The following is a 25,718-nucleotide window of genomic DNA, read 5'->3' on the forward strand; positions in this document are numbered from 1 at the left end:
TCTCTTTCCCTTTCTCTCCCCTCTCTGAATCTCTCCCGTCCTCCCTTTCTTTCTTCCTCTCCCTCTCTCTCGTTATTTCTCATTCCCTTCTCTTCTTCCATCTTTTCTCTTTCCCTTTCTTCTCTCTTCTTTATATCTTTCCCTCTCTCTTTATCTCTCCCTTCCTCTCCTTCCATCCTCCATTCCCTCCTTTCTTCTCTCCTCTCTCCTTCCATTTCCTCTCCCTCTTTCTCCTCTTCTTTCTTCCCTTGTTTCCTCCATCTTATTCTCTCTTCCTACCACTTCATTTTTTCTCTTTTCCTCTCTTCCTATCCACCTTTCTTTTCTCCTCTCCTCTCTTTATCTCATCTTCTCTTCCTCTCCCTCCATTCACTTCGGTACCTCCATTTCATATTTCCCTCTTTTCATTTACTTCTTTTCTCAGTTCCTCCCCTCATCATTTTCTCTCATCTTCCCTCCAATCTTAAACGCTCTATCCCTCCGTTCCTTCCACTCTCTCCCTTCCCTCCCTCCGTCTATTCCTCCCTCCCCTCTCTCCCTTCCTCTTCCCTCCCTCCCTTCCTCCCACAATTCCTCCTTTTTCGTGTTCAAATTACAAAGGAAAAATCTTTAATATCACCAACTTTAATTTGCCGGGAACTGGGTCTGAGAGAGAGAGAGAGAGAGAGAGAGAGAGAGAGAGAGAGAGAGAGAGAGAGAGAGATAATGGGGAACTGAAAGAATAAAAACAAATAAAAACAATGACTACAATAAGAGAGAAAGTGTAGCACATGAGTGGAGGAAAGGAAGAGGAGGAGGAGGAGGAGGAGGAGGAGGAGGGAAAAAGGAAGAGGAAGGAAAACAAGAGGAAATGACAATAATAGGATAATGAAAGAAAATATGAAGGAAGAGAAGGAAAGCAATTTAAAAGGAAATACAACTTTTAACACCGTGTGTGTGTGTGTGTGTGTGTGTGTGTGTGTGTGTGTGCCGCCACAGACACTCTTTTCTGCATCTCTCTCTCTCTCTCTCTCTCTCTCTCTCTCTCTCTCTCTCTCTCTCTCTCCAGGATTGACTCTCAAAGCGTAGTTTTATGGCGCACACACACACACACACACACACACACACACGTCTTAGTCCTGTCTATCATAAGCCTAAACTTCTCTCTCTCTCTCTCTCTCTCTCTCTCTCTCTCTCTCTCTCTCTCTCTCTCTCTCTGTTCCTTTTTTTCCTCATTTTCCCTTCCATTCTTTTCCGTTTCTTTCCCCTTTCCTCCCCTTGCCTTCTTCGTTCCTCCCTCCCTTCCTTCTTGCCTTCCACCCCCACTCTTTCCTTCCTTCCTTCCTCCTTCCTCCCTTCGTTTCCCTTCCACTTCCTCACGGCACGGAAGAAGGGGGAAGGGGGAAGGGAGGGAGGGAGATGTCGTAAGCAGCTCATCTTCTCCCATCCCCTTCCCATCCCCCTTCCTTCCCTTCCCCATCCTCTCCCTCCCTTCCCCCTCTTCCAAACCCCAAGCGGAGGTGACGTAACGAAGATGGCGAGGAGTTGCGAAGAAAATAAAATAAAATGTGAATACTCGGCCGGCAAAATGATAATGGGGAGAAGGGAAGAAGAGGGGGAGGAGAAGGGGAGGGGAAGAGGAGGAGGAGGAGGGGCAGAGGATGTGTTTTAAGAGGAATAATAAAGAGGAGGGGATCAAGAATGGATAATAGTGGTGGTGATGATGGTGGAAAAGAAGAAGAAGAAGAAGAAGAAGAAGAAGAAGAAGAAGAAAATACAGGAGACAAGTGAGGAATGACTGAATGAGGGAGAGGAGGGAAGGAAAGAGGAAGAGGAAATGAAGGAATGGAGGAGAGAGAAGAAAGAAGAAGAGGTGAGGGAGAGAAGAGGGAGAGGTAAAGAAGAGGTAAAAGGAAGACGAGGGGATCATGCAACGGGGGCGGTGATGACGGTGATGGAGTGGAGGTGGTGGTGATGATGGAGTGGTATAGTGGCGGTGGTGGTGGTGGAGGTGGAGGTGGAGGGTGAGAAGAGGTTTGAGATGCTGTTGTTGTTGTTGTTGTAGTAGTAGTAGTAGTAGTAGTAGTGGTAGTAGTGGTAGTAGTAGTAGTAGTAGTAGTAGTAGTAGTAGTAGTAGTAGTAGTAGTAGTAGTAGTTTGCAGACATCTTCCACTCTTTACTTGTTTCCTCCTCCTCCTCCTCCTCCTCCTCCTCCTCCTCCTCTTCCTCCTCCTCCTCCTCTTTTTCCTCGCCGGTAATTACATCAGGAAAACAAGCAGCAAGAGAAAGGGAAAAGAAAGGGAAAGGAAACAGAACAGGAAGGAAAGAACAAAAAAAAATGAAACAAAAAGGGAATCAGGAAACACAAGGAAGAAAAACAAATCAAAAGAATGAGAAAGAAACACAGAGAAGAAGAAGAAGAATTATTAACAGTAAAGACAAACAACACAACAAAAGAGGAGTATTTGTGAAGATGATCATCCAAGCAAAACAAACAAAACAACATAAACAAACTGACACATTCGCCATAACCAGAAAATAAATAAATAAGTAAAAAAATGTTACCAGATAAAAGAAAAAAAATAATCAGAAAAATAAATATAAAGTGTTTTGGCGTTTAAATCGGACATGTTTTCTGTACAATATGACGACAAAAAAAAAATGGATGATTGAGTGAAACAAATTGTAGGTTAGTTAAATTGTTAAAATGTTGACACACACACACACACACACACACACACACACACACACACACACACACACATACACACACACACACACACACGATTGGTCTTTATTGGAGGAGAGGAGAGGAAGAGGGGGAGAGAGGGGCAAGGAGGGAAGGGAGAAGGAAGGGAAGGAGGGAGGGAAGGGAGGGAGGAAAAAAAAGGCGGGAGAGAAGATGCGGTGAAAGTTACGAAGGAGGGAAGAAGGGAGAGAGGGGAGAGGGAGGGAGGAGAAGAGCGGGAGGAAAAGGAAGAGGAAGAGGAGGGGGAGGAGGACGCTACTGGGATTTAAATAGGAGGAGAAGGGAAAAGAAGATGCGGGAGAGAAGAGAGAGATGGAGAGAGGAGAAAGTGAGGAAGAGGAGGAAGAGGTAAAACAGGGGAAGTAGAGAAAAGGGAAGATGATAATGAGGAAGAAGAGGAGAAAGAGAAAACAAGAGAAAAAGAGGATCCGGTAAAGAGAGAAGGGGAAGAGAGAAAGAGGAAGAAAAAGGAAGAGGCCGGATGTACCGGAGGAAGCGAGAGGAAAGAGAATGGAGGAAATAGAAGAGGAAAGTGGGAAAAGAAAATGGGCGGGGAAGATGGGTTTAAATGTAAGGAGGAAATGAAAGGAGGAATAAGAAGAGAGGAAGAAAAAGAGAAAAAGGGAGATAGAAGAAGAGAGAAAGAAGGAAGTATTTTGAAGGTAGGGAAGAAATGAAAGGAGGAATAGGGAGAAAGAGAGAGGAAGAAAGATAAAAAGGGAGATGGGAGAGGAGAGAAAGAGGAAGATAGAAGAGAGAAATAACGGGGACAAGGGAGAAGAGGGGAGTAGAAATAGGAGAAAAAAATACAGAAAAAAAGAAAGAAAAAAATCGTTATCATCATCAACAAAAACAACAACAAAAACACCACCACCACCACCACCATCACCACCACAACCACCACCACCACCCTCCGGTCATGTATAATTCCATTGACGTCACCACCACCACCACCACCACCACCACCAGACAAACAAGGTGTTGCATGGCCAGACAGGTTGACCAAAGAGGGGCAGAGAGGCGAAGGTGATGAAGATGGTGGTGATGGAGGTGGTGGTGATGATGGTGAGAGGGAAGAAAAGGTGTTAATTAAGAAAAGAATAAACAAGAAAAAACAAGATAATAAACAGTGTGGGATATTAAAGAGGAAGAGGAAGAAAAGAGAAAGGAGAATATTTTGAAGGAAGGGAAGAAATGAGAAGATAAATGAGGAGAGAAAACAATAGAAGAAAGAAATATTAGTGAAAGAAAACTTGTGAAAAACGAACAAGCAAATAAAGGTGTGAATGACGTGAGTGAAGATAATGAGTGAGTGATTAAGGTGATAAGCAAACAGGGAAGAAAGATAAGAGAAGAACAAACGAAAGTGCTGATAAGGACGCGGTGATGCCGAATATAGAGAAAGATAGAGACGGAGATTAAAAGATAGTGAGGATGTGGAAGTTAAAGAAAATGGATAACTTGAAAAATATTACTTACGACACAAAACAAAGCGCGTAAAACTTAAAGAAAATCCATAAAAATAAATAAAAAGATATAAATGAATCTTGAAAATATATATTACAACACAAAACAAATACTTAGATTAGTCCCCGTTTCTTCAATAGTTCTTGTTATCTTTGTTATCTATGTTATCTTGTTATCCCGTCCCCTTAAAATTAAATGCACGGATAATGATAAGGAAAATGATAATGATGATAAATCTTTGAAGACATACTGACGATGCAAATATAACCTAACCTAACCTAACCTAACCTTTCCCCTGCTGCCCTTTTCTCCCCTTTCATTATCTCCCCTCTTCTCTTTAATCCATACAGTGTCCTCTTCTTTCTTTCCCCTATATCCATCCATTATCCACTCATTATCTTCCCCTTCTTACTCTGTTCTCTCCTTCCCCTGCCCCTTCATCCATACTATTTCCTCCCCTTCCTTTCCCCTTCCCTTTCCATCCATATATTGTCCTCCCCTTCCCTTCCTTTTAATCCATACATCGTTCTCACCTTCCCCTCTCTTCCCCTTCTCCTTAACCCATACACTGTCCTCCCCTTCCTCTTCCCTTCCTTTTCCCTTTCATCCATACTCTGTCTCTCCTTTCCCCTTCCCATCCATCCATACAATGTTCTCCCTTCCCCTTCCCCTTCATCCCATAGTGTCCTGCCATGCTGCCCAACGATTTACAGGAAAGAAAAAAAAGAGATGCGATACGAGAAAAAAAAGGCTAACAAGAAAAAAAAAGAAGGAAAAGAACAAGAAGATAAATTTTACCGTGTTTTTTTTTGTTTGTTTGTTTGTTTTGTGTGCTTGCTTTCGTCTTTTGGCTTTTGTTTATTTTTCTATCTTTATTTATTTTACTACTTATTTCTCTAGCTGTCTGCCCTTCCCTTCCCCTACACTCCACTACCCTGTCCTTCCTTCTATCCACCTGTTGCCCTTCTCTGTCCTTCCCTCTCCTCCTCTTCTGCTGCCCTGCCCTCCTCTCTCTCCACTACCCTGTCCTTCCTTCTATCCCCCTGTTGCCCTTCTCTTTCCTTCCCACTCCTCCTCTTCTGCTGTCCTTCATCTGCGTCTCGCCACAGCAAGGTCGCATGCATGAAGGAGGAAGACAAACACAGGTGGCGTTTATGTTCATCTGACGAAGAGGAAAAAAATAAACAGGTAAAGGCAGTGATGTATAGAGACGAAATTCCCGTCACGTGCCAATCATGGAAGGCGTGAATGAGTCAGGGAAGGCGTGGGCAGAGGGCGTGGGGCGTGAATGAGGTAAGAAGGGCGTGTGTGCAGGCGTGTGGCACTCGTTTAGGGCGTGTGTTGTTGCTTCCAGGGCGCGTGGGAAGAGCCTCCAGGCGTGACTCAGGTGCGCGCGGCGTGTGTGGGCGTGGGCGGTGGAATGCGAGCGGGCGTGGGCAGGCAAGGGCGCGGGGCAGACAGGTTGAGGGATATTATAGGGGGAACAGGTGGTGGGGCGTGGAGAGGACGGACAGGTGGAAGAGAATGGAGGATAAGGAAGTGGAGATGAGGTAGAAAAGAACTGAAAGACAGGTGGAAGAGAGAGGAGAGGATGGAAAAGTGGAGAAGTGGAGAATGGAGGATAAGGAAGTGGAGATGAAAGAGAAATAGAAAAAAACAAAACAGAAAACCAGATGGGAGAGAGAGGAGAGGATGGAAAAGTGGAAAAGTGGAGAATACATACAGGATAAAGAGAGTGGAAACGACACACACACACACACACACACACACACACACACACACACACACACACACACACACACACACACACACACACACACATGAATAGTTGTGTATACATGGTGCGTCCTTTATGTATGCAAATTAAGGACCAAAGTCTTAAAATAATGCAATGTTAGGTGTTGTGTTCTTGTTTTTGTTTTGCTTGCTCGTTTACACATTCTTTCCTCTTTCTTACGTACATTCCTCCTCCTCCTCCTCCTCCTCCTACTTATCTCTCCTCTCTTCATCTTCTTGTTCTTTTCCTTCTTTTTTTTCTTCTTGTTAGCCTTGTTTTTTTTTTTCTCTTGTATCTCATTGGGGTTTTTTTTTCTTCCTGTTAATCGTTGTCTGTCTATAATCATCGATCTCTCTTTCTCCTTCATACATATTTGTCCACCTCTTCATTTTTTTTTCCCCTTGTTGTGTGTTTGCTTTCCTGTTTGGCTTCTATCTGTTTATCTATCTTTTTCTATCTATTTATTTCACTATTAATTTATCTATATATCCCTCACCTCCTCCTTCATGCATATTCTCCCACCTCTTCAGATCTGTTTTTCCGTGTTTTTTTCTGTTTTGTGTGTTTGTTTTCCTGTTTGGCTTCTATCTGTTTATCTATCTTTTCTATCTATCTATTTCTCTTTATATCCCTCACCTCCTCCTTCATGCATATTCTCCCACCTTTTCAGATCTGTTTTTCCGTGTTTTTTTGTTTTGTTTTGTGTGTTTGCTTTCCTGTTTGGCTTCTATCTGTTTATTTATCTTTTCTATCTATTTATTTCACTATCTATTTCTCTATATATCCCTCACCTCCTCCTTCATGCATATTCTCCCACCTTTTCAGATCTGTTTTTCCGTGTTTTTTTCTGTTTTATGTGTTTGCTTTCCTGTTTGGCTTCCATCTGTTTATCTATCTTTTCTATCTATCTATTTCTCTTTATATCCCTCACCTCCTCCTTCATGCATATTCTCCCACCTTTTCAGCTCTGTTTTTCCGTGTTTTTTTCTGTTTTGTGTGTTTGCTTTCCTGTTTGGCTTCTATCTGTTTATCTATCTTTTCTATCTATCTATTTCTCTTTATATCCCTCACCTCCTCCTTCATGCATATTCTCCCACCTTTTCAGATCTGTTTTTCCGTGTTTTTTTCTGTTTTATGTGTTTGCTTTCCTGTTTGGCTTCCATCTGTTTATCTATCTTTTCTATCTATCTTTTTCTCTTTATATGGCTCGCCTCCTCCTTCATGCATATTCTCCCACCTTTTCAGCTCTGTTTTTCCGTGTTTTTTTCTGTTTTGTGTGTTTGCTTTCCTGTTTGGCTTCTATCTGTTTATCTATCTTTTCTATCTATTTATTTCACTATTAATTTATCTATATATCCCTCACCTCCTCCTTCATGCATATTCTCCCACCTTTTCAGATCTGTTTTTCCGTGTTTTTTTCTGTTTTATGTGTTTGCTTTCCTGTTTTGGCTTCTGTTTATTTTTCTATCTTCTCTATCTATTTTACTGCTTATTTCTCTATCTATCTCTCTGCCTCTCACTTTCACCTTCATACACATTTTCCCACCTCTTCTGTTCTGCTTTTTTCCCTCCTCCTGTGTGTTCGCTTTCCTGTTTGATTTCTCTCTCTATGTTTCTCTATTTTAGCAATCTTTATCTATCTCTCTATCTCATTCTCCTTCACATATACACATTTTCCCACCTCTTCTGTTCTGCTTTTTTTTTCCTTGTTGTGTATTCGCTTTCCTGTTTGATTTCTCTCTCTATGTTTCTCTATTTTAGCAATCTTTATCTATCTCTCTATCTCTAATTCTCCTTCACACACATTTTCTTATCTCTTCAGTTATTTTTTTCCCTGCTGTGTGTTTGCTTTCGTGTTGAACTTCTTTCTTTATTTCTTTCTCTACCTTCTCTATTAACATTTTATCTCATTTTCCTTCACACTTCTATTTATATATCCATATATTTTCTTATCTATGTATATATCTCTCATTCTCCCTCAGACATTTATTTAACCATTTATTTCATTCTTCTTCACACGGCTATTTATCTATCTATTTCTCTCATTCTCTTCCACACACATTTTCCCACCTCTTCAATATTATTTTTCAGCGCTGTGTATTTGCCTGTCTGTTGGTCTCCTATTTATCTTTCCATTTCTCTATCTTCGCTATTTCACTAGTTATTTTTCCATATGTTGCTCTATCTCCTAAATCTATCTCTCTGCCTCTCACCTCCTCCACACACATTTTCCCACCTCCTCCTATTTATCTTTCCATTTCTCTACCTTCTATATTTCACTACTTATTTTTCCATCTGTTTCTCTATCTTCTCAATTTATCTCTCTGCCTCTCACCTCCTCCTTCACACACATTTTCCCACCTCCTATTTATCTTCTCCATTTCTTTACCTTCTGTTTCACCAGTTATTTTTCCATCTGTTTCTCTATCTTCTCAATATATCTCTCTGCCTCTCACCTCCTCCTTCACACACATTATCCCACCTCTTCAATTTTATTTTTCTGCGCTGCGTGTTTGCCTGCGTGTCCGGCGAGGTGTTCGTGGCCCGGGGATTAAGGGAACATGACGCCTCAAAATCTTCGCGTGGGCTGCGTGCGGCGAGGGATTGCGTCCACACTCATTATTATCCTTAGAAGGGAAATGTGTGTTTGTGGCGCGCGTGGTTTATTAAGGAGTCGTGAAAGGGTTAAATGTGCGAGAGGTAACAGCAGAAGAAAAAAAAGGAGGAGGAGGAGGAGAAAAAGGAGGAGGAGGTCTATAATTTAACCATGAGAGAATAGCGTGTAAAGTTACATGAATACACACACACACACACACACACACACACACACACACACACAAGCACACACTCAAGAACACACAAACACACACTTCCGATGACATTTACACTCCCTTCTCCACCCCATTACAATTCTCCTCTCCATGCCACTCACACCCAAAGATTGTACGATTGTGAAAACCAGATAGCAGTTGGACCCAATCTACACACACACCTTTTTGCTGCTCTCTTCGTCCCCATCTGATTCTTAAACCCACGCCATATGTTACGGCAACCACCCATCGGCGCCACAGAATCAAATGCTACTTACTGAGACCTTTCATTTTCCCTGCATTCATGACTTTGCTGTTCGAGGTTTTTACGATGGGAGCGGCCGTGGGAGGAAAGGTGAGTGAGGGAAGCAACAGGTGTGAGAGAGTGTATGTGTGTGTGTTGTTGAGAGAGAAAGAGAGGAAGGGAGGGAGAGAAAAACGAGTGAGTGTGTGAGTGGGAGGAAGAGTATTTGGTAAGCTTGGGAGAAGGTGAATGAGAGGAAGGAAAAGAAGAGACAGCTGGACTTTTGGAGGGAGAGAAAAAGTGTAGAAAAGTGAGAGGAAGAAATAGCAGCTAAGGTAAAAGGTGACAGAGAGAGAGAGAGAGAGAGAGAGAGAGAGAGAGAGAGAAGGAGGAGGTAAAGAAGGAGGAGGAGGGGAAGAAAGAGGAGGAAGAGGATGGCATGAAAGGAGAAGGAAGAAAAGGCAAATAAAAAGAAGAAGGAGGAAGAGGAGGAGGAGGAGGAGAAAGGGAAGAAAGAGGAGGAAGAGGATGGCATGAGAGAAGAAGGAAGAAAAGGCAAATAGAAAGAAGAAGGAGGAGGAGGAGAAGAAAGAGGAGAAGGAGGAGGAGGAGGAGGAGGAGGAGGAGGAGGTGCTAATGATGAAGCTTACCTAACTTGGCCGCGTCCAGGTGACCAAGAAAGGTAAGTGGAAAAAGTTATCTCTCCAGGTGACACTTACATATACTTACGGACGTACATCACCGGTCCTTACACTCACTTACACACTTAACAGCCACACTTAACTCACTTCCTACTTTTCCTTCCTCCCTTCAGACTTACACACACACTTATATATTTACTTACAAACTTATTTATTCTTCTCGTTTATTTATTTACTTATCTACTTGAATACTTGCAAATGACACTTTAAACTTCTTTCCTCTTTTTTTCTTTCTTTCGTTCTCTTCTTTTTCCTCCTCCTCATTCTACTTCACTTGTCTTCTTCCCGTTTTTCTTCTTTATCCTACACCCTTTCTTCCCTCTCCCTCCTTTCTGTTTTCCTGCTCTTCCTACTTTTTCCTGTCTACTTTTATTCGTCCTCTTCCTTCCTTCTCTTTTTATCTATCTTCTATATTCTTCCCCCTCATCCCTATTTTTCTTCTCTTCCAACCTTCCTTCTTTTACTTCCCCTCTACACCATCCTTCACTTCTTCCTCCTTCTCCTCATCCTCTCTACCTTCCTATCATCCCTCTCTTCCTCCTTCTCATATCTACCTTTCCTATCCTCTACACCTTCTTTCTCTTCTTCCTCATCCTCGGTACATTTCTCTCTCTTCCTACCTGTCTACCCCCCTCTTCCTGCTCTTCCTCCTCCTCCTATCTACCTTCCGTCTCCTTCCTTTCTTCCCTTACGGACTTAATGGTTCGCTGCTTCACTGCTTCTGTTACCGTCTCGAGCCTTATTCGAACACGAGGCGGATTACATTATCTCAACCTTTTAGGAGAGTTGGTGTTTGGGGGGAGGCTGGGGGGGTGGAAGGGGTTGTGGGTGTTGTGTGTTTGTGTGTGTGTGTGTGTGTGTGTGTGTGATAAGTTCTTTTTCGTTTGTTTATTTTATTTCCTTCTTCCGTTTTCCTCTTTCCTCTTTCTCGTTATCAAACAGGAATTCCATAACACTATTTGATTGCTTTTGTTTACTCTCTCTCTCTCTCTCTCTCTCTCTCTCTCTCTCTCTCTCTCTCTCTCTCTCTCTCTCTCTCTCTCTCTCTCTCTCTCTCTCTCTCTCTCTCTCTCTCTCTCTCTCTCTCTCTCTCTCTCTCTCTCTCTCTCTCTCTCGCTTCCCTGGGGGTGGAGCGCGCCCAAGCCACCTCATCCTGTACGTACATGACGTCACCTCCACCACCACCATCACCACCACCACCACCACCATCACCACCTCTTCCCCACCCCCTCCATACCTTGCTTTCTCTGCCCCCTAAGTCATTGCTCCTTTACACCCACACCACGTCTCCTCTCCCCTCCCTCTCTCTCTCTCCCCTCTCCTTCTCCTTTCCTTGTGTCCTTTTACTCCTCCTCCTCCTCTTCTTCCTCACCTTCACTTCAATGTCTCTCCTATTTTCTATTTTTTCTGCAGTCTTCCTCTCCTATTTATTTTAGCTCCTCTTTTCTTCTCCTCTTCATCTTTATCCTTTTCTCACTCTCACTCCTCCTTTTATCTCTTTTTCCTCCTCTCTCCCTTCCCTTCTGTTCCTTTCTTCCTCTTCATCTATCTTTGACCTTCTCTCTATCTCCTTCCTTTCCTCCTCTTTGTGCTCTTCCTCTCCCTTTCTCTGTCCTTACTTTGTCCATCTTCTTTCTTACGTTTCTTACTCCTTCTCGTCCCTCCCTTCTTCGTTGCTCCCTTCTTTTTCTTTCTCTCTCTGTCCTTAACTTTATTTCCCATCTTCTATCTGTGACCTCTTCCTCCTCTTCCCTCTATCATATTTTCTTCCATTCCTTTCAGCTCTCTTCCTTTCCCGCTGTTCTTTCCCCTCCGCTCACTCCTTTTTACCTCCCTTTTCCTCTTCTCTTTCTCTTCCCCATCTATCTTCTTTCACTTTTTCCTATCCTTTACTTCACCACCTTTTATCCTGTCTCCCCTGTTGAATTTTCTTCCTTCGTTCCCTCCTCCATTCCCCTCCCTTATATCTCCCTCGCCTCCACTTCACTTCTTTCCTCCTCTCCTTCCCTCTTCCTCTTTCCTTCTGTTCTCTTCCTCATCACCACCACAACCACTACTGCGCCATTGTTCTTACCACCACCAACAACAACAACAATAACAACAATACTAGAACTACCACCTCTCTCTCTCTCTCTCTCTCTCTCTCTCTCTCTCTCTCTCTCTCTCTCTCTCTCTCTCTCTCTCTCTCTCTCTCTCTCTCTCTCTCTCTCTCTCTCTCTCTCTCTCTCTCTCTCTCTCTCTCTCTCTCCCCATGATAACCTTCTCCCGTGTCCTCCGTGCATAGTTACAGCGCAGTTTGACTTCATTCAGAAACCAACACACCTGTAGAAGAGGGGGGAGGGGGGAGCAAGCATACCTGAGCACGGGGGCGTCGAGCTAGAGGGAGGTGGAGGGGGAGGGGAGGTGGAGGAGGGAAGAGGCACTACAGATAGATATACACGGGGAGGGGGGAGGGAAGGAGAAGAGGGGAGGATAGGACGGGCGGGATTCGAAGTGGGGGTACATACCAATCGACCTTCACACCGCCGTCCCACTACCCACACGCTACCCAAACAGAGCCGAGGAGGGCGTGGTGTGCATTGGGAGGGGGGGGGGGGGAGATAGGGTGGAGAAGGTAGTGGATGAGAAAGATAGGTTTGTTTTGGACATAGGTGGAAGAGGAAGGGATCTTAGAAGAGATAAAGATGGGTGGGGGAAGGGAAGGGTTGGGGAAGAAGGGGTGGAAGGAGAGGGATAGGGAAGAAGGGGTGGAAGGAGAGGGATGGGGAAGAAGGGGTGGAGGGAGATGATGGGGATGTGGTTGGTAGGTGGAGGTAAAGTAGGTAGGTAGAGGTGGTGTGTGTGTGTGTGTGTGTGTGTGTGTGTGTGTGTGTGAGAGAGAGAGAGAGAGAGAGAGAGAGAGAGAGAGAGAGAGAGAGAGAGAGAGAGAGAGAGAGAGAGAGAGAGAGAGAGAGAAGGAAGAAAGACGGGGCGAAGATAAGGGTGTAAATTGTGAAGACAGGAACATGGGGGAAGAGAAAGAGGGGGAAGAAAAGAGAGGGAGAAAGAAGAGACGAAAAGCAGACGGAGAGAAAGAGAGAAAGAAGAGGTAAAAGAAAAAAAACGAAGAGGAGGACGAAAAAGAAAAGGGAGAGTGTGAGTAGAAAGAGAAGATGAGAAGGAGGTGAAATGAGGAGAAAGCGATAAAGATGTGAAGAGTTGAAAGACTAAAAAGAAGAAAAGATATGAAAGTTTGAAGGAGAAGAAGGAGAGCAGAAAAGGAGAAAAAGAAGAAAGAGAAGAAAAAGGACGAAAAGAAGACGGAAGAGAGAAAGAAGATGGAAAAGAAAACATAGACAGCAAAACAGGAAAGAGCGGGAGAAAAAGGAAGAAGAAACAGAGGATAAAGAGTAAAAAAAAAAAAGAAGTAAGAGAAAGAAAAAGAGAAGAAAGAGAAGAGAGGAGAGAAAAAGGTGAGGTGATGTTTTAGTATGCAAGTGACTAAACCATCTATGCATACTATCAAAGAGTCCTGATGATGATGACGATGACGGTGGTGGTGGTGGTGATGTGATAATGTTTTGAGTGTGGGCGTATGATGTTGGCTGCTCCCCAAGTGAAGTGAGGCAGCGAAGTGGACTTGCTGGCCCCAAATCCTTGTATCGGAGACGTAGAATCGTGTAAGTGGGAGTAAGTGACCGAGGGAGGGGCAAAAAAAGTGGTGGTGGTGGTGGTGGTGGTGGTGTGGGGGGTAAAGGGGGGGTGGGGGTAAGGGGGGGTAGGGAGTGGCGATTGACAGATGAATTCGCATAAAGAGCACGTGGGTTGAGAGAGAGAGAGAGAGAGAGAGAGAGAGAGAGAGAAAAGAGGGGTTGACAAAAAAGAATGATGTAACAATTGCGCATTAAGGAGAGAAGAAGAAGAAAAGAAGAAGAAGAAGCAGAATGACAATGACAACGAAAACGAGAAACGAAATCACACTAAAAATGCCAAAAAAAATACAGATTAAAAAAATAATGGCGAACAAAAATATTAAAAAATGAATCAAGGAGAAAATTGAGGCTAGACCAAAGAAAAGGAGACAAATTAATCAATAATTCCTGCGTAGTATGTCTGAAAATTTTCCTACTACCCCAGTTATAAGATTTCCGAGAAGGAGCCTCGAGCTTACTCTGTCTTCTGATTACAATAAATTAGCAACGGGCAAACTAAGGCTAGACTAAAGAAGCGGCAAAAAGAACTATAAAAAAAAGTCAATTCCTGCGTAGTTTGTGTATAGAAAAATTTTCCTGTTGCTATTATAAGATTTCCGAGAATAAGCCTCGCGCATACCCTGTCCTGTCTGCTGATCACAATAAATTAAACAAGACTCTAAACAAACAAACATATAAATAAATAAATAGACAACAAACAAAACGAAACAATAAGCCAATGTCTGTTTTACGTCACACACACACACACACACACACACACACACACACACACACACACACACACACACACACACACACACACACAAGGAAAACGCTGACAAAAAAATACATAATGGATTAGTAATGATCAGCTGGGGGTAGAGCTGCCAACAGATGGTGAGAGGGGCGGAGGGAAAGGGAGAGGAAGGGAGAGTGGGGAGAGAGAGGAGAGGGAGAGGGAGGAGGGGGAGGGGTGAAAGGAGAAGAAGAATTGAGGACGATAGAAAAACTTGCATGAGGAGAGAACGGAATGAAAAAAAGTAGGATGATGATGATGATGATGATAGTAAAGATGATGATGATAATGATGCTGATGATGAAGAAGGAAAGTGCAAATGGCTACCAAAAACAAACTGGACGGAGACAAAAAATATATATCGCTGTGCTTCTCCGTTTGTCGACATTACGTGATCGGGTCGCGGCACACAGTTAGCGGCGATAGCGGTTACTCCGTTCGCGGGTGGGCGGGGGAGGAGGGGAGACTAATTAAATATTGCAAGTACGGTACAGGTGGCGGGATGACTTCGCGGGTGAGCGGCGGCACGAAGGTCTTGTATAGCAGAGTTGTTACCACCTCCAAGACGACAATAGAAGCGCAAGAGCCAATGCAACACCCTCCGGCACCCCGCGACCCCGAGGTGATTTGATTTCTATTGTTTGTTTCTCGCAAGAGCGCCGTGATGACACCCAGCAACATGTGGGATTGACGCAACGCGGGGAAAGACGCGTGTTCGTTCTGAGATTGTTGCTCCTCCTGCTGCTGTGAGAGGGAGATTTCGACGCTATGTAGAGAGGAAGCCACCCATAAGTCCTTGAGCCGAGATGATGAGACTTGTGGCGACGGGTGTGAAGACTCGGCGATTGAAAGACGTGTCATATCAGTCTTTAAGAACGCGGAGAAAGACTTGTTCCTCTTGCTGCTGTGAGAGGGAGATTTCGACGCTATGTAGAGAGGAAGCAACCCGAAGTCCTTGAGCCGAGATGATGAGACTTGTGGCGACGGGTGTGAAGACTCGGCGATTGAAAGACGTGTCATATCAGTCTTCAAGAACGCGGAGAAAGACTTGTTCCTCTTGCTGCTGTGAGAGGGAGATTTCAACGCCGCTTAGAGAGGAAGCAACCCGTGAGTCCTTGAGCCGAGATGATGAGACTTGCGGCGACGGGTTTTGAAGGCTCGGTGATTGAAAGGCGTGTCAGGCTTTGAATCTGACGTAGTAATACCAATAGCATTAGTAGTCACAGTAGAAGTATAATGGATTTAGTCGTAGCAGGAGTAGGAGGAGAAGGAGGAGTTTGGGACATAATTACTACAACGGCGCCCTTGCACGGCCCCTGACAACACAGCCTCCACGCCTGCACGGGGCCAGGGGCGTGCAGCAGAGCCGGGCAAACACGAGAGGGGCGTCGGCGGCGGCGGCAACGTTCCCGGGGGTCGAGGCGGAGCAGTAAACACACGCCCACGCCGCCGCTGCCCACGCCGAGCTGCCTTTTAAAAACTGGTCGCCCCTAAAATAGAGGTGAGCCGGGGCGGGGAGAGGTGCCTGACGGGGAGCGCACCCCCTCCACGGCGGTCCCTCACCTCTCCTCGCCCCCCGCCCGGCCTTGAGGCTCAGGAGGCTGCCGGGACACTCTCTGACTCTTTACCCTGGCTCCCCCTTCTCCCCCCTGTTCCTTCCTACTGCCTGGACACACTTGCACTCGCACTCTCTTTCGCGCACACACACACACACACACACACACACACACACACACACGTCGCATCTCATGCCTAACAAGCCCAAGGCTGGCCTGGCCATAAACACGGCCGCCGCTGCCGCACGGGGCAAGCATAGCCAATGAGGCGGCGACGGCGGCGAAGAGGCTGTGGCGGGAAGCTCAGTGGTCTTGCTTCTTACCAAACATTTATGAACATTTTGTTGCTGCTCAGTGTTTTGGCCAAAGATTTCCCAAAATATTAATCTTTTCGTTCTCCATAAAATATGATGGTCAATCTTTTTCTGTGTCAATAAGTTGATAAATAAGCATCAAGAAGGCAGACTCACCGCCACAACCCCCACCAGCCCACCGCCACGATGTAAACAATACCCGGCGTTCCCACAGCGTTTTGAAACACTGTATGCACGGCAGTACGGCAAGACGGCAGCATGGCACGCTCAGCGCCTGGCTGCAGGAGGCTGTACGCATGCTGGGCTGTGTGTGTTCTGTCCCCGCTCAGCTGTGTCAGGGATCAGGTTCACTTCCCCAGCCAGGAGGGACACAACCCCCCCGTTACATCATACATCACGGAGAGGCAAACAAGCATAACCTCTGAGGCAAGCACTTAGTGGCAAAGAAGTGGAAGTGTCCGCGAGGCACCTCTCCCCTTCGCCGCCCCTGCCGCGCCCCACGCGAGGCGGCGGCCACAAGCTAGGGCGCGTGGGCGTGACCTACCTGAGTGAGCAGGTGCGACGAGCTTGGCCCACTGCCTTATACGGTGGCCAGCCCGCGCCACGCCCGCACCGCCCACGTCACTCGCGCTGCCTTGCCTCCAGGTGGGCGGCGCGGGGCTACTGGCGGCGCTCCTCCCTCCTGCGGGTGCCCGGGCAGCGGCACACACGGCGGCACTGCACAAGGACGTTCAGGTCTTGACAGACTCACAACGTACAAAACTTCCACTCGTCCACGAGTCTGGCGTCGTGACACTCTTATCTAACAACAACAACGGACGGCACCTCGCGGCCCGACGTTCCGCGAGCGAGTCAGTGCCAGTGTGCGGGGCGGGACGGTACACAGGCACGGCAGGAGGCCCGGAGCGCGGGGACCGAATCCACGCGCCACCAACGTCGCCAGAAGACTGAGATACTGAGTGAGGCAGCGAGCCGCGCACCTCACTCAGCCACCTGCCCGCCAGCCGCTGCCTGCGTTGAGGCGGGTGAAGACACCCCCCCCCCCCTCCTCCCCCATTATCACACCCACACGCACGAACACACGCACACGCCCCATGGACATCCCCATCATCGCGTCACAGGGAACACCTGCAGCGCCTTAATTAACCTGTCAAACAAACACACCTGCGGGAGTGACGTGCTTGAGGAGGAAGTGGCGGTTTATTCACTAAATGCCAACTCTCTCTCCGCCTCGCCTGCCGCTGCTATACCGCGGGTCAGGGCCAGGACGCTGACACATCCGCGAAGCTCCCGTCATGCCACTGCCCCCTACCCCCCCCTTTCAATGCCAAAAAGTCTAACTTCCATCCCCCCCCCCCCCCCTCCACACACACCGTGATTCAGTACGCGCCAATGTCCACCACTACGCCATGACTCCATATTCGGTGTGGCATGATGGGCGCCGCATGCCACCACCACCACGCCGATGCTACTGCCTTGTATGTCTATGTTCACCACCACCCAACCACCCACCACCACCATGTACTACTGCATACCCACGTCGACACCCTCCACACACACACACACACACACACACACACGCACACACACACACACAGGGGAGTCAAAATCACCCACTGTATCATCACCATCACCACCATTATCATAAATACTACCACAACCCACACTCCCTCAAAAAACAATAGAAGATAAAACACATAGTCATGAAACTAAACATTTACACTGCGCCTCGTTTCATAATCACATTTACTACTACTACCACTACTACTATTACTACTGCTACTAACCCCACTGCTACACAACGCCTTACAAATCACAGCGGCTGCCCTTGACTCGCTCCGACACGCGACACTCAGCCCACAACACATTACGCAGCAAGGTCGCCCGCGCAGTGACTAAGTGGAGCGACGCGTCACGGCTGAAACGACAATTATGTATCGCGGAGGTGAAAAGCAAAGGGAAATTATAGCGCGCGGAGGTGAAGAGCAAGGAAACGTGACGTGAGGGAATGCGTGGAGGGTGTTAATAGGAAGGTTACGAAAGAAAGCGAGAATGAGGATGAGGTAGTGGAGATGAGAACAAGAGGGAAGGTTAAGTTAGAGATAGATAGAGAAAGTGCGTTAGAGATAGATATATATATAGAGAGATAGATAGATAGATAGATAAATAGATAGGTAGATAGATATAGATAGATAGATAGGTTATGTTATAGATAGATAGACAGATGGAAAGATAGGTAGATAGATGGAGTAAAAATAGATAAATAAAAATAGGGAGAGAGGAGTGGAAGTCTAAGAAAGGGTAACTTACAAGTATATATCCAAACAAAAATAATTAAGTTAAGGGTTGAAATTTAAGGCAACTGGTTAAAAACAAAACAAAAAATAATACCTTAACACCATAACTAACAAACAAACAAACTAACAAACAGACACACAGGTAAGCCAAGACAAAAATGCAATCAGATTTACCCGAACAGGTGTACAAAGGTGTGGGAAGAAGCAGGAAAAGTGTTTAACAGTGTTGGAACCAGGTGGCAGCAGGAAGGTGGTGAGATGTTAAGTGAATGATGATGATGATGATGATGATGATGAGGAGGAGGAGGAGGAGGAGGAGGAGGAGGACGCATAAAAGGATACACAAGGATATGAGGAGACTACAAGAGGTCAGTCAGTCAGTCAATCAGTCAGTCAGTCAGTCAATCAGTCAGTCTGCAGGTAATGGCCACTGAGAGCCTATTATTTACTGTACCATCTGTTCTCCCCATCAATGAATTACCTAACATATACCTAACCTTGGTGATGGTGGTGGTGGTGGTGGTGGTGGAGGTTGTGGTGGTGGTGGCTGTGGTGGTGGTTGTGGTGGTGGTGGTGATGTAAGCAAGGACAGGGAGAGGAAGGAGAGTCATCATGTTTTAAAGATGGCAATTGTGGAGGCGGCGAGGGGGGGAGGGGAGAACGGGGGGGTGGGAGGGAAGCGGTGGTGGAGAGGAGGGAGCAGTGGTAGTGGTGGTGGTGGAGTGATCTGATCCACCTCCCACACACAGACACACACACACACACACGCACACACACACACACACACACACACACACTATTATTACCCTAACAAATTATTATACTTCTTCTTCCTCCTCTTCTTTTTCTTCATCTTCTTCATCTTCTTTTACATGTGGGTGACTATTCCCCTCCCTCTTCTTTTATCTCCCCCTTCTCTTCATCTCTTCCTTCTATCTAACTCTCCATTTCTTCTGTCTCCCTGATTTATCCTCCCCCCTTTAGTCTCTTCCCAATCATCTGTTTATCTTCTCTCCCCCTTTCTTTCTTTCTCCCCCTTGCCTCTTCTTCTCCTTTGTTCTTTTACTGCTCCTTATCGTCTCTCTTTTCCTCCTCCTCCCTTCCTCTTCTATTTTACCTCTTACCCTCTCCCTCTCTTCTCTCCTGTTTCGCTCCCTTTTGACTCACTTTCTTCTCCCTTGCTCCCTTCCTCTCTATTGTGCTCCTCCTCACTTGCTCTTCCACGTATCTTCTTATCCCTGTCTCCTCTCCTTCCTCTCTCCTGCTCTATTATTCACGTCCTTACCGCTCTCTCTTTTTCTCATTCTTCTACTCATCTCCTTGTTCCCCTCTCTTCTCCTCCTCCCTTGCTCTTATATTAATTTCCCTGTCTCCTCTCCTTCCTCTTTTATTCACCTCCTTACCCTCACCCTCTCTCTTTTTCTCATTATTCTACTCATCTCCTTGTTCCCCTCTCTTCTCCTCCTCCCTTGCTCTTATATTAATTTCCTGGCCCTCTCCTTCTCTCCTCTCTTCCATATGTTTCTCTCTCTTTTGACACACTTTCCTCTTCCTTACCCTTCTACTAACCTTTATTATCTCCATCTCTACCACACTTTCTTCTTCCTTGCTCTTTTACTACCTCTTATTTTCTCCCTCTCATCTCCCTCTCTCCTCTCCTCCTGTTTCGCTCCCTTTCGCCTCGCTTTCTTTTCCCTTATTCTCTCCCTTTTCTACTCCTCATCCTCTCTCTCTTCTTCTCCTCCTGTTTCGCTCCCTTTCGCCTCGCTTTCTTTTCCCTTATTCTCTCCCTTTTCTACTCCTCATCCTCTCTCTCTTCTTCTCCTCCTGTTTCGCTCCCTTTCGCCTCGCTTTCTTTTCCCTTATTCTCTCCCTTCTCTACTCCTCATCCTCTCCCTCTCTTCTCCTCCTCCTGCTTCGCTCCCTTTCGCCTCGCTTTCTTTTCCCTTATTCTCTCCCTTTTCTACTACTCATCCTCTCCCACTCTTCTCCTCCTGTTTAGCTCCCTTTCGCCTCGCTTTCTTTTCCCTTATTCTCTCCCTTTTCTACTTCTCATCCTCTCCCTCTCTTCACCTCCTCCTGTTTCGCTCCTTTTCGCTTCGCCTCCCGCCGCTGACAAACGTGATTATGAACGCTGCGCAACTCACCTGCCCAGGAAAACAATGTCCAAATTTGGTGGCTCCCCCGACTCGAGGCTTGGTTACAGGTGGTGGTGGTGGTGGTGGAGAATGAGGATAATGAGACAAAGAAGAAGGGAGAGGAGAGAGAGGAGGTGGTGGTTGTGGTCAAAGTGAAAAATGAGGTGAAGGAGATGAAGAAGAGAGAGAAGGTGGTGGTGGTGGTGCTGTTGTTGTTGTTTTTTGTTGTTGTTGTTGTTGGTGGTGGTGGTAGTGGTGGTGGTGGTGAGAGAGAGAGAGAGAGAGAGAGAGAGAGAGAGAGAGAGAGAGAGAGAGAGAGAGAGAGAGAGAGAGAGAGAGAGAGAGAGAGAGAGAGAGAGAGAGAGAGAGAGAGAGAGAGAGACTAGCATGTGGCTATGATGATAATGAAGATGAAGAAAAAAAATAAGAGGACCCGTGAGGACTTGAATATCAATCATGTGTGGAGGAAGAGGAAGAGGAGGAAGAAGAAGCGGAAAGGGAGGAAGAGGACAAAGAGGAGAACGGATGGTGATGCTATCAAGGTTATGAGGAACACACACACACACACACACACACACACACACACACACACACACACACACACACACACACACACACACACCTGTACCCAACACTAATAGAAAGATCATCCATCTATACAAATGCTGCAAAAAAAAAAAAACGTGGTTCTGCCTTATTTTTCTTCACTTAATCTATTTCCATCTACATATCCTGCCAAAAAATAGTTTAAATTATGTACTATATGCAGACTTAAAAAACAAAACAAAACATCGGTATTCCTTGCTCTGATACGCAACGAAGAGAGAATATTTGATGTAACGCTTTTTCGCACACCACTGTCAGAATATTAAGAAAAGGTGCTGCATTTCATTACGAATAAACGCGTCCCCCACAAAACGACAACACAGGTCACCCGCCACGCACCGTTTACCTGCCTGAACTCGCGTGTTTATACAGAATATCCCTCGTGTGGGTGTGAGGCATAATTCACCATCGAGGAAGTAAGGGTGCAAAGTCATATATTTCCTTTCTTATATTCTGTACATACTGCAATATTCCGTTTTCTTAAGCCAATGTGAAAATTTATAGTGTTTCGTTTTTGTATATTTCCATTGACTCTCCCCCCATCTCTCTCTCTCTCTCTCTCTCTCTCTCTCTCTCTCTCTCTCTCTCTCTCTCTCTCTCTCTCTCTCAAGGAACGATTGCTTCATTCCCTTTAATGGCTCTCCTCTTTGTCCTCAGAGAAACGGATGTCCTTAGCCTACACGTGATTGTGATGTGAACGGCCTCTTACTACGCCAAGCCACATCTGGATACAACAAATACGTAGGCTAAATACAGATCGTGGTTAGAAGCACGGAGCTGTGTGTAGCCAATGATGATGACGATGATGATAGGGATGATATGAAGAAGAGAAGTAGGAAGAAGACGAAGAAGAAGAAGAAGAAGAAAAAGAAGAAGAAGAAAAAGAAGGAGAAGAAGAAGAAGAAGAAGAAAAAAAAGAAGAAGAAGAAAAAGAAGAAGAAGCGATGCAAAAAAAAAAATCCCAGGTCCTTACACGCCCGAAGGATTCTGTGACAATTCCTGTTCCTCGTACGTGGTCACGGCGAGAACACAAACATGGCAAGGAAAGATTTACATGCGATAAAGGAAAAAGAAAAAAAAAAGGAGGAAAGAAAGGGAGGAATTAAGACAGAAAGAAAACCAGAGGAAAGAAAGGGAGGAAGAAAAACGAAAGAAAAAAAAAACAAGGAAAGAGAGGAAGAAAAACAAAGAATACGGAAGAAAGGAAGAATGAATAAAAGAAAGGGAGGCAAAATATCGGCCTCAGACACACGATTTAAGCTTCATAACTTAACTCGTTTTTCCAGTTCTATCCTCTGTTGTGCGTACTAAGTGGAATGGTATCTACAAATTACCATACATCCTACACGGCCCCCGTACACACACAGGTGGCCCCAGGTGGCGCCCCCAGCTGCATGACCCTGACCTGTGGGGCACCGCGAGGCGCCTCAAGTACTGATGACCCACTTTGGCGCCCTTAGGAGGCAGCACCATTGCTCTCGACACTGCCAAGGCCACGGCCACCAGGACACACACACACACACACACACACACCTGTTCCGCTTGTTAATGAACCCTCATGTGGAGTGATTCACGTCTGGAAAGGAAAATCTATGCCAACAGATCCTCCCGCCTCGGTATAGGACTCTAGGGAGAGCGTATAAATGTTTTGACGAAGACGGACAATGCCAATGACTTGTGTTCACTATATCATCTATGACGGTTCTCTGTCTAGTCATCATTTTCTCTTACAATGCTGCTATTCTTATATAGGTATACGTACTTTACGAATCAACATGGAGTGGGAAAATCCACGGCCTTAGGAAAATCAATGTGAGATGACATCACGTAGATTAAGATTCATTCTGGCTACACGACGTGTGTGCACAGGATAGCCTATGTTCGTAAATGCGTACGCTTTCGGCTCACAACAAACGCCAAAGGCTACAAAGGAGATTGGTCGGGTTCTAATAAGAGTGTGGGGGGGTGTCACATTCATGACTAAGAAGCCTTGCCAAACTATTACTACTACGCTCATAAAACTACCTACGTAAATACCCAAAACTTCCACAAAAGCCTATCACATGTGGGTGTGTAAGCCCCTAAATGGCTGAAAATATGTGCCTAGGGTTGCTTGAGTCAGATGAATGATGGTCCCTGTAGCAGCTATATACAGAATGAAAGAATAAGGGAGGAAGAAAGGAAGAATAAATAAAAGAAAGAGAAGCAAAATATAGGCCTCAGACACCGTGTAGGATGTATATGTCGTTTAATCAGCTTCATTGTAGCTGATCAAACAAACACCGCTGATAAACTGTCAAATATATAATATAATTAGACTTTATCATGATAGAGAAACGGAATTAATCATGTAAGGAAATAGCCCACATGACATATATTCACTTATCACCAAAAATGAGGCCCCCTGGTGAATGCAATGAGGAAAACCCCAAAAGAAGTCAACTAAAAAAATCTCCGCCCCACTCCACACCAACCTAGCCTACTGATGGCGTCCTGCTGGTAATGGCCTATTGATGACGATGACATCTACTTATAACGGTGACGGTTATTGATGACGATGACGGCTACTTTATGACGGTGACGGTTATTGATGACAGCTACTAATGGCGGCCTATTGATGACGGTGACTTCTGATGACGGTGACGGTTACCGATGACGATGACGGCTACTAATGACGGTGACGACTACTGATGGCGGCCTACTGATGACGGTGACTTCTGATGACGGTGACGGTTACTGATGACGGCCTACTGATGACGATGACGGCTACTAATGACGGTGACGACTACTAATGACGGCCTACTGATGACGATGACGGCTACTAATGACGGTGACGACTACTAATGACGGCCTACTGATGACGATGACGGCTACTAATGATGGTGACGACTACTAATGACGGCCTACTGATGACGATGACGGCTACTAATGATGGTGACGACTACTGATGACGGCCTACTGATGACGATGACGGCTACTAATGACGGTGACGACTACTGATGACGGCCTACTGATGACGATGACGGCTACTAATGACGGTGACGACTACTGATGACGGCCTACTGATGACGATGACGGCTACTAATGATGGTGACGACTACTGATGACGGCCTACTGATGACGATGACGGCTACTAATGATGGTGACGACTACTAATGATGGTGACGACTACTGATGACGGCCTACTGATGACGATGACGGCTACTAATGACGGTGACGACTACTAATGACGGCCTACTGATGACGATGACGGCTACTAATGACGGTGACGACTACTAATGACGGTGACGACTACTAATGACGGCCTACTGATGACGATGACGGCTACTAATGACGGTGACGACTACTAATGACGGCCTACTGATGACGATGACGGCTACTAATGACGGCCTACTGATGACGGTGACGAGCTACTGATGACGGTGACGACTACTAATGACGGCCTACTGATGACGATGACGGCTACTAATGACGGTGACGACTACTGATGACGGCCTACTGATGACCCCCTAGTGGCTGTCATGAGGAAAAACCCAAAACAAGTCAACTAACCCTGCCCTGCCCCACACCAACCACTGCCTAGCCTACTGATGGTGCCCCTGTCAGCCGGTATACTCCCTATCACAAGGCTCCTGGGGCGGCTGCGATCACCAGATATTACCGAACGAAAGACAAGACACTGACACTGATAAGAAAAGGCGTACTTACCTCCACCTTCCACCTGTGACTGCCCCCGCCGCCCACCTGCCCACCACCACTTTCAACGGACAGCTGACAAACAAAACTAATATAAGCGCATACAAAAGCACCTCGCCGTTTTATAAATAAGAAACTCTGACATAAGTAACGTAAAGAAGGAATGAAAGGAAGAAAGGAAGAAAGAAAGAAAGAAAGAAGGTCCAGACTCTGACATAAGTAACGTAAAGAAAGAAAGAAAGGAAGAAAGAAGGTCCAGACTCTGACATAAGTAACGTAAAGAAAGAAGGAAAGAAAGGAAGAAAGAAGGTCCAGACTCTGACATAAGTAACGTAAAGAAGGAAGAAAGAAAGAAAGGAAGAAAGAAGGTCCAGACTCTGACATAAGTAACGTAAAGAAGGAATGAAAGGAAGAAAGAAAGAAAGAAAGGAAGAAAGAAGGTCCATCAAGGTATCACGACCTCTCTTTTGGCTACTCTTTACTTTTATCTTTTATGGGAGCGGCGAGTAGCAGGCTTTTTATTTTGTACCCTTTTTGTTGCCCTTAAGCCGTGTCCTCTGATGTAAAATATATATTAAACAGAATAGGCTATTACAGGTTAAGGAAGAGCAAAAGTTCCAAAGAAAAAAAAAAAAAGAGAGAAAGAATAACGTTTTTACTAGCTTATTTAATCTTGTGACAAAAAAGAATCACAGCAACTATCTTTACTAAACCCAGACCACATTAACTGTATTTACATATACCTACAATACCTACCCAAGTCCCCACCTGCAGTTATATGTATGTACGTTTTAAAGCCTACCCTATCGTCTTTTCCTCTCTTTTGGCCACTCATTTCGACTTCATAGGAGCAATGATTAGCAGGCTTTATTTATTTTGCCCTTGAACTGCTTCCTATACTGTAAAAAAATAAATAA

At 45.5% G+C, this 25,718-nt stretch overlaps 1 protein-coding gene across 1 annotated transcript in view; it reads right to left on the bottom strand.

Moving 5' to 3' along the window:
• Positions 1-17,049, bottom strand: part of LOC127007373 (serine/arginine repetitive matrix protein 2-like) — a 114,574-nt gene extending 97,525 nt beyond the window's left edge. The window contains exon 1 of the mRNA XM_050878268.1: positions 16,609-17,049. The gene's annotated coding sequence lies outside the window, so the exon portion shown is untranslated. The remainder of the gene's footprint in view (positions 1-16,608) is intronic.
• Between the last annotated feature and the right edge of the window lie 8,669 nt (positions 17,050-25,718).

This window comes from Eriocheir sinensis, chromosome 35 (genome assembly GCF_024679095.1).
Source record: "Eriocheir sinensis breed Jianghai 21 chromosome 35, ASM2467909v1, whole genome shotgun sequence".
NCBI classification, from domain to species: Eukaryota; Metazoa; Arthropoda; class Malacostraca; order Decapoda; family Varunidae; genus Eriocheir; species Eriocheir sinensis.